The following is an 8,033-nucleotide window of genomic DNA, read 5'->3' as shown; positions in this document are numbered from 1 at the left end:
GGGAAGGAGGACGATGGTTGTGGTCTTAAAGCAGGTGGGAACGATGCTCTGGCTGAGGGAGAGATTGAAGATGGTGGTGAGAACATCAGCCAGCTCACTGGCACATGCCCTGAGAGCCCTCCCAGGGATGTTGTCCGGTCCTGCTGCTTTGTGGGAGTTGATCATCCTCAGGACTGTGCATACCTGGCCTGGCACGATGCTGATGGTGGTCCTGTAGTCTGTGATGTGCTGCAGGCCTTGCCACATCCATTTGGAGTCAGCAGTAGAATAGAAGCCATTTAGCTTCTCTCTGTTCTGCCTCTTGGCCGCTGTGATGGCTTTCCTCAGTCTGTGCTTTGCAGCTTTGTACTCTGTCTCATTGCCTGATCTGAATGCATGAGAGCGAGCACGCAGCATGTGGGGTACATGACTGTTTATCCAGGGCTTCTGGTTGGGAAACCTCCTGACTTTTATGGTGGGCACAGTGTTGTCAATACAGGTACTAATGTATCCGGTCACATACTCAGCATAGTCCTGTACAGGTGGGGGCGGGGTGCAGCCCTGTATGCACCACGTATGTTACTGTAAACATGATCCAGAGTGTTCTTGTCCCGGGTGGGAATGTTCACATGTTGATAATATTTGGGAAGTACAGTCCGTAAATTGCACTGGTTAAAGTCGCCTAATAAATACAGCACCGGGTTGAGCTTCTCTAGCGCACTGATGACATCATGGAGTTTGCTCAGAGCAGCAGAGGGATTAGCTCTTGGGCCAACATACACAGCAGCAAGAAACATAGCACTATGCTCTCTTGCTAGATAATAGGGCCAGCATTTCAGCAATAAAAACTCTACGTCTGGCGAACAGTGCTTATAAACAGTCCGTACATCTCCACACCATGAGTTATTGATAAACACACACAACCTGCCTCCTTTTACCTTCCCCGAAGCAGCAGTGCAGTCACCTCAATGTACAGAATGTGTTTGTAGCTGAATCGCGGAATCTGGGACTCTGTCCAAAAGCCAAGTCTCGGTGAGAATTAGAGCACAGTATTCTCTGATTTCTCGTTGTGCTGTAATCCTAGCCCTTAGCTCGTCCAGTTTGTTTTCTGGAGACTGTACGTTAGCTAGGAAGAGGCTGGGTAATGGCGGTTGAGTAGCGTGAGCTTATAGCCTAGCATGGAGTCCCCCATGCTTGCCTCGTTTGCACCTCCGTCTCCGGTTCGCTCTCCTGATTTCAGCCTGCTAGCTTGTGCCTGGTGCTCCGGGGGCTCCCTGAGGGTGATGGTGGTTGTAGACATTGTTGTTGTTGCGGGAGCAGACAATGAGTTGTAGCTCCGGGGGTATGAAACCAGTAAATTCCCAGTGGCTGTGTGAGTTGGCAATATCCAACAATGCCTGTCTGTTGTATGTTAGCAGTGCATGACATTTGTGCACTGCAGAAAAAGTAAAAAACACACAAAAGTAAAAAAGCCGGCATTCGAGAGTGGAACGTGCAAACACATCCGCCTCGGTGGGTGCCATGTTTACTGATGTAATGAATACATCTCCATTTTTAAGCGACTATTTTAAATGTTGTTGTTCAAGGCTTAAAATCAAACAAACAAAGAAAAAAACATGCTCAACTACAATCCAAATTTGCTGAAATGTTCAGCTGTTTTTTCATACAATCTATAAATGTGTATCATTCTCTATATAATACTGAGATGATGATCATAGGATCAAATTACAACTTTCAGTAAACAGTGAGTAGATCAGAGGTGACTGGAGGCCTACAATGGCAGTAATGTAATCTTTCCTGTCAGCACCACTCCCTCAGAGACTTCCTGTCCCTGTCCCTTTTTTAACTACTAAAACAAATGCAACATGTTAGGTGAGGGTCAAAGGTTCAGGGTTGCTAGGAGACCAAAGAAGATCTGAGTATTTCAAGGCCAAAACACTTCAGGAAATAAAAACATCACTTTTTATGTATGCTCCAACTGTCCTACTGGCCAGGTCTCCCTTGAAAAAGAGATATTGATCTCAATGGAACTTGCTTGTAAAATAAAGGTCATATAAAATAAAGTTAAAATACTGCCCATGAGTTTCCATTACGATGTGTTTGGCATGCAGCTGGCATAGCCTACTCTACATTAGCACGGGTTTCTACTACAAGTGTGTCAGAATTGATAAATCACAGTTTAACATCCATGATACCAGGGGTGGCCAATTCCAGTCCTCGAGGGCTGCTGTTCTGCCTGACCTGCTGCTGATTACTTGGCTCAGGTGTGTTCAGCCAGTCAGAAGCTGGAAGATACCATCTTAGATGAAAGTGGAATGAGGAAAGATAAAGTGAATTGGTATCTTCCAGCTTCTGGAATTTGTCCAAGAGTCTGTCCTTCAAAGAACAACGAAGATTTTCAAACAATCCAGCTAACACTCCCACCCTGCAGTCTGGAGCATAGAGAGCCCACCCACCAGTGAATACCACCCAATTCTAGATATGGTAGAAAACAAATTGCAATGCTTAAGTGACTGGACTGGCAAAATCTTAGGCTTGAGTCTTTACATCTGTTACTGTAGAAGACCACAGGAGTCATCAAACCTTTCCTGGATAAATAATGCAAAAACCAAAATGTGGAAGCTAATAGCCACTCAACCATACAATAGGCAGAATCCAAGGTAGATATAGTACTTCAAATAAAGTAAACCACATCCTTTAAACTCAGTAATGGACGATGTACAACTTTACATCAGTATTTTATCATCTCAGAGATTCATATTGCAGTCCCTCTAGATCAAAAATCTCCCACTGGCCATTAACTTAGTTGAAAAATGTTAATGCAGACCCAGTGCACTGGGATTAAAGTTGACTGTGGCTACTTCTTTATGTAGCTTTTGACATTTTGCAGTGCATATAAATCTGCAGTCGAGGACACAGAGCCACCTGTAAAGAGGGAGAGAGGCTCAGTTCAGACCTGAGATGTCATCCAATGCCAGAGCTCCCTGATGACAACAGACACAGCATGAGGCACAGGGAGGAGCAGGACTGAATTCGTGCCTCACCTACGCAGGACACCTTGGATCAAGTACCTCATTTCTTTTTGCCAGTGTTTAGCCTATTTTTGTATTTCTCCTTAGATACATGCATATGTTTTCATGCAATGTTATGTATGTTTTACAAAACATTGATTTGTCATGACATCACCTCTACACGGGATTCTGTTTATTGAAGACAACAATGCCTGTTTTAGAGGTTCGTTCAATGCCTACCTGGAGCACTCCTGATTTACATGTAAAGCCTCAAGGTAGAGTAAGCTGCTTTGGATAAAAACCTAAAAATAAGAGTGCAAGGAAGAGCATTCAGGTCTGTTAAAAGCCTGGTGAGAGACAGTTCATATGAAGTCCAATCAGTCTTTAAATGTGGCACACTTAGCAAGGAATAAGAATCTCTGTGGCTCAGTGGAGTTTGATGTTCAACTCAGACATTTGTTTAACTTAACTGCTTTGTATTAAACCCTTGGCTGATTCTTTTTACGGTTCACTATCAGCTCTGCTCTTCTGGGGCACAGCTAAATTAGTCAGGGCTACGTCACCATCTCAACAACGGCACCACAATAACTTGGACACACCATGTTGACCATTATTTAGATAGTCACGGTTGTTTGATTTAATCAAACCTAGCTGTTGTTTCTATGGACAAATATAAGACCTTTGAGATGATACGACCTTACCCTGCCAAACAAAGGTTACTGCTGTGCAAAGGCTGCACACAAATGCTGGCTGACAACAAGAGGCCAGAGGATGAAAGGTCTCCTCAGTGTTTAGTGACAGCTATTAACCCTCTCCACTGAAACCAAATACCTGTGGGCCCAGATAGCATTATCTAATTGTGAGGCACACTGGGGACCAGCCTATAATCATGGCCTGGGCGTTCATGAGTGCTGCTCCCCAGGTCTGATGTTTATCCCTGTGTCCACCTCCAGGAGGTTAAGAGGTACTCTGTAGACATGTTTAAAGGAAAAGCTTGACATTTTTGGAAATCAATTTTCTTTGCTTGAAGAATGATGCCACTTTCACATCTGTTTGGTAAATTGGAAGCTACATCCAGCAACAGATCAGTGTAGCTTAACACAAAGACTGGAAACGGGTAAACAGCTTGTCTGACTCTGTCTGAAGGTAACAATCTGCCTCCCAGCACCTCTAAAGTTCATTCATTAGTATAACCTGCTTCTTTAATTTATGCCAAAAATTTGTTGTGTCCCTCTTTTTCTAGTCTTTATGCTAAGCTAAGATAGCTGGCTGCTGACAACTTCACACTTTACCACTTATTTGTTTGCATAGATCCTCTTGTCCAACTTTTATTTAAGTGATTATGAGTAATGAGAGATTATCTTATATTTATAGGGAAGTTTAAAATGTGTCATGGCTATCTGATGAAATGCTTACACTGAAAAACAAGTCCAGAGACCTGCAGTAGGATATACTGCATACTTTACACCTTTTTCCATTTGTTCAGCATACAATATTACATGATCAATTTCAGTTGCTTGAATTCAGCTACACTTGGCAACTGATTTTTAACAGGATCCTGATGGGTGATAGCTAGGTGACCAATGTGGATTTCACCTTCTTTACACTGCTACCAAATCTCTCAAAATGATCAATATGACATTGCACTGAAAAACCTAACTGCACTCACTTGTTCAACCAAACTGGCACTATAAAGGAGACAACAGATGAGCTCAGGAGCAAAGAAAACATGGAGCAAGACAAGGAGAGAGCAGAGTTTTAGAAAAGGAAAGCAGCTGTCAGCCCCAGCTGAGAAGTAAGAGGTTTAGCTTGGAGAATCCTGAGTAATGCTAGCCTCAATCTCACTGCAGGCATGATCAGATTAAAATCACCCACACTGCACTAGCGGCTGATGTGTATTATTAGTTTACATCATTTCACTTAACCAACTTCAATTGAAACATAAAGGTATATACAGTACATCTCCAAGGCTCTGATGGAGGCATACACATACTGGCTTAGTATTAGCATTATACACCAAAAGAGTCCTGGGTTTGAAACCTGAATCTGGATTGTTCTGTGAGAAGCTGAGATGCCTAAGTCTGGTCAATCAGAAACTCAAAATTGCCTAAAGATATGCATGAGTTTTTGTGTGCTTACCCTGTGATACACTAGTGACCTCTCCAGCTCCAGGGTCTTTCCAACAAGTTACACTACAACCAGATGACACAGAACTGTCAGCATACTCTGTCTCTTCAGTAAGTCTTTAAAAATGACCAAGATTCAGAGATCAGTAAAAATAAAACCACTGCAGTGGTTTTGGGAACTGATTTGCCAGTGATGTGTACAAGTTGCTCACTTCCCCCACTGATTTCCTGTCGAAGTAACAGGAACTCAGCTCACAAGAGCATTCCATTTCTCAAACAGGAAATGAATGAATTGATGGAGATTAATACTTGAGGTCTAAATATATGTTGAAATACTTCTACCTTTAAATGTAACTGCTGCTTGTTCCAGAGCATGAACTTAAGTACTAGACTAAGTGGCAAATCTACTGAATAGAAGGTCCCTTTATAACACTTATACACTACAGACACTTGCTCCGTACTGTCTAAAGAAGCACTCCACCAATTTTACACACAGCCTCTGGAGGACCTTTTTAAAGTCTATCTTGCCTAAGAAATTAATCCTGCAGATATCATCAGGCTTTTAAAGACATTTGCCAAACCAGCAAGGATCTAAAGATACTACTGAGTGGCATTATGGGAAATTTACAGTAGGATTCAGCATTTTTATCTTTTATCATTTGTTTCCCTGTGTTCCAAACTTTATGAATGTACAATAATTTTATTTGTTGAAGTAGCCTCTCTCACATGAAGAATCACTTTGTCCTTCACACTATATCACCTTACAGAAAGTGATTTCACAGTCACAAAATTAAATAATTCTAAAATGTCTATATTCAATTTCTACATTCACATCCATGTATCTTTATCAAGTCAACAAAGACCAATCACAATCTTTGACTTCGCATGTATGATATATACTTACCATATCAGATAATTCTGAAAACCTTTACTGTCTTTCATAATAATCTAAACAGTCGCTTACAGCTTAATATAACTACACTCTTTGGACACATATGTTGTTAGTGATAAAGCTTAATGGTTTCACTGAGGCAGACATTGCTAGGCACTATATGCAGGTGCATCACAGTCAGACTTTGCCCCAGGGAATATTATCAAAGCCACAACAAGGAAGAAAACTTTAAAATTCATTGTGTAACCTCACACATAATAACGCTTTCATAACTAGTGGTTTACTCTATAATGTTGTAATGCCTACAAAACTTAAGCTATGATTCATTGTTATTCTAACACCATTATCTCAAACTACAGAGCAACTTTAAAAGCACTTGTCAGAGCTAACAAATTACACATGAAGGATTCATGACAACCTTACCCACAGACTATCTAATGATGACGGCTGCGAGCAGACTCCTTTGGGTGCTCATTAAATTTATTAAAAGTACATCAGCGAGAGCAGGTGTGTTTTATAGTAGGCAGGTATCCTCAGTAGCAGGCATGTGAGCTATCAGCACACTGATTACGATGAACTAAAAATGGCTTTGTGGTAACGCAAACACTAGGCAGATAAAGCCCTGATCTCAGAAGGGAAAGGTGGAGCCTACAGGCCACATGTCAGGTGTCTGCTGCAACTGTAGTCATGCAGCTCCACCTATCCTGCTTCTGTGCTGCCAACAAGTTCTTCTTAAAAGTGTTGTAGTTTGGAGAAAGGGAAGGGTCACAGTACTGCTCTCTCTTTATCAGTCAATCAGACAAAATAATTAACAGTATTAGGAATGTTATTTTTTAAGGGCTCAAGACCAATGAAGTGTTTTGGTGTTGATAGAAAAGTCTAGGCTATAAAACAGCATGGTCAGCAGCTGCTGAGTCTCAGTCATTTTTTTGCATGGGTTCTCTGCAATGTTGGTCATGATTTTCATAAACTCCTGTTTTTCTCATATATAACAGACAGCCAAAAATATAGTGAACTGTCTAGAGGTGGAGAAAGTATTAAATGTATCAAAACCACACTATAAAGCCAGTACATTACAAGTTAGACCTGAATTCAACTTTTGATTTAAGTAAAAGTAGCCTACAAAATTATAGGTGGTAAAACAACAATAAGTTCGCTGACAGAAAATTTAATTTACAACAATTCTGATAAAGTCACTGTCAAAATTTTGATAGCTCAAGATTCTCAAACACAAGAATTTGTTGCTATTCTTGGTCTTACACTGACTCACAAAGATTACTGTCAATTAATAAAGGCAATTCAGACTCTAGGATAAAGAGGAGAACTTTTTTGCTGTTTTCTGTAGTTTTATAGACTAAATCATACAAGCTAGACCAACAAATTATTGGTCAAGAAAATAATTAGCAGACTAACTGAAAATCTTTAGTTAGTTGGAACCTTAGCCACATAAGCAACCTCAAAGTATCAAAATAAGGACTCATTTTGAAGAAAGTGCTCTAGGTTGAGCAAATTAAAATTTCTTTATATATAGGATTTTAAATCTGTGACAGTCTGTTCATATTCTACTCATGATTGGCAAAGTAACCAGTGACTTTAGCCATTATGTACTGTACAACATGAACACTAATAAAAAAGATTTCAGTTTTCAATTTTTAATTAAATACATTAATTATTAGATAATAAAACATGTTTTAACATTTAAATTACTGAGTGTAGATAGGCAAAAAATATATAGTTTTTACATTCAAAATCAAATCTACAACAAATGAACTTTGCAAAAATTTAAAGGGTTTGAAGACCTTCCAAAGTGACTGTATAAAAGGTAGAGCAGGTAAAATGTACACCATTTCCCTCAGAAAAATGAATTCTGTAAAGTAGCATAATACTCATGTAAAGTACCTCATAATTGTACTTAAGTAGAATAGTCCACCAATACAACAGCCTTTGTTTTTTTTTTTTTTTTTAAAGGAGGGGAGTAGGGTTAAAAACGTGCTGTACTGAGCTCTGAGGCTTTAGATGCAGATA

The 8,033-nt window shown here is 40.2% G+C and overlaps 1 protein-coding gene across 6 annotated transcripts in view; it reads right to left on the bottom strand.

The window, feature by feature from the left end:
* Window positions 1-8,033, bottom strand: part of akap13 (A-kinase anchoring protein 13) — a 178,123-nt gene that overhangs the window by 152,240 nt on the left and 17,850 nt on the right. The window contains exon 1 of one of the 6 annotated variants that reach the window (XM_020617126.1): window positions 6,432-6,562. The exons of the other annotated variants lie outside the window; for them this stretch is intronic. The gene's annotated coding sequence lies outside the window, so the exon portion shown is untranslated. Of the gene's footprint in view, window positions 1-6,431; window positions 6,563-8,033 lie in introns of those variants that run through there. 6 annotated transcript variants of the gene reach the window in all.

The sequence above is a fragment of the Monopterus albus genome, unplaced genomic scaffold (genome assembly GCF_001952655.1).
Source record: "Monopterus albus unplaced genomic scaffold, M_albus_1.0 scaffold186.1, whole genome shotgun sequence".
In the NCBI taxonomy this organism is placed as follows: Eukaryota; Metazoa; Chordata; class Actinopteri; order Synbranchiformes; family Synbranchidae; genus Monopterus; species Monopterus albus.
The sequence above is the reverse complement of the archived record's forward strand: the minus strand, read 5'-3'. Positions and strand labels throughout refer to the sequence as shown.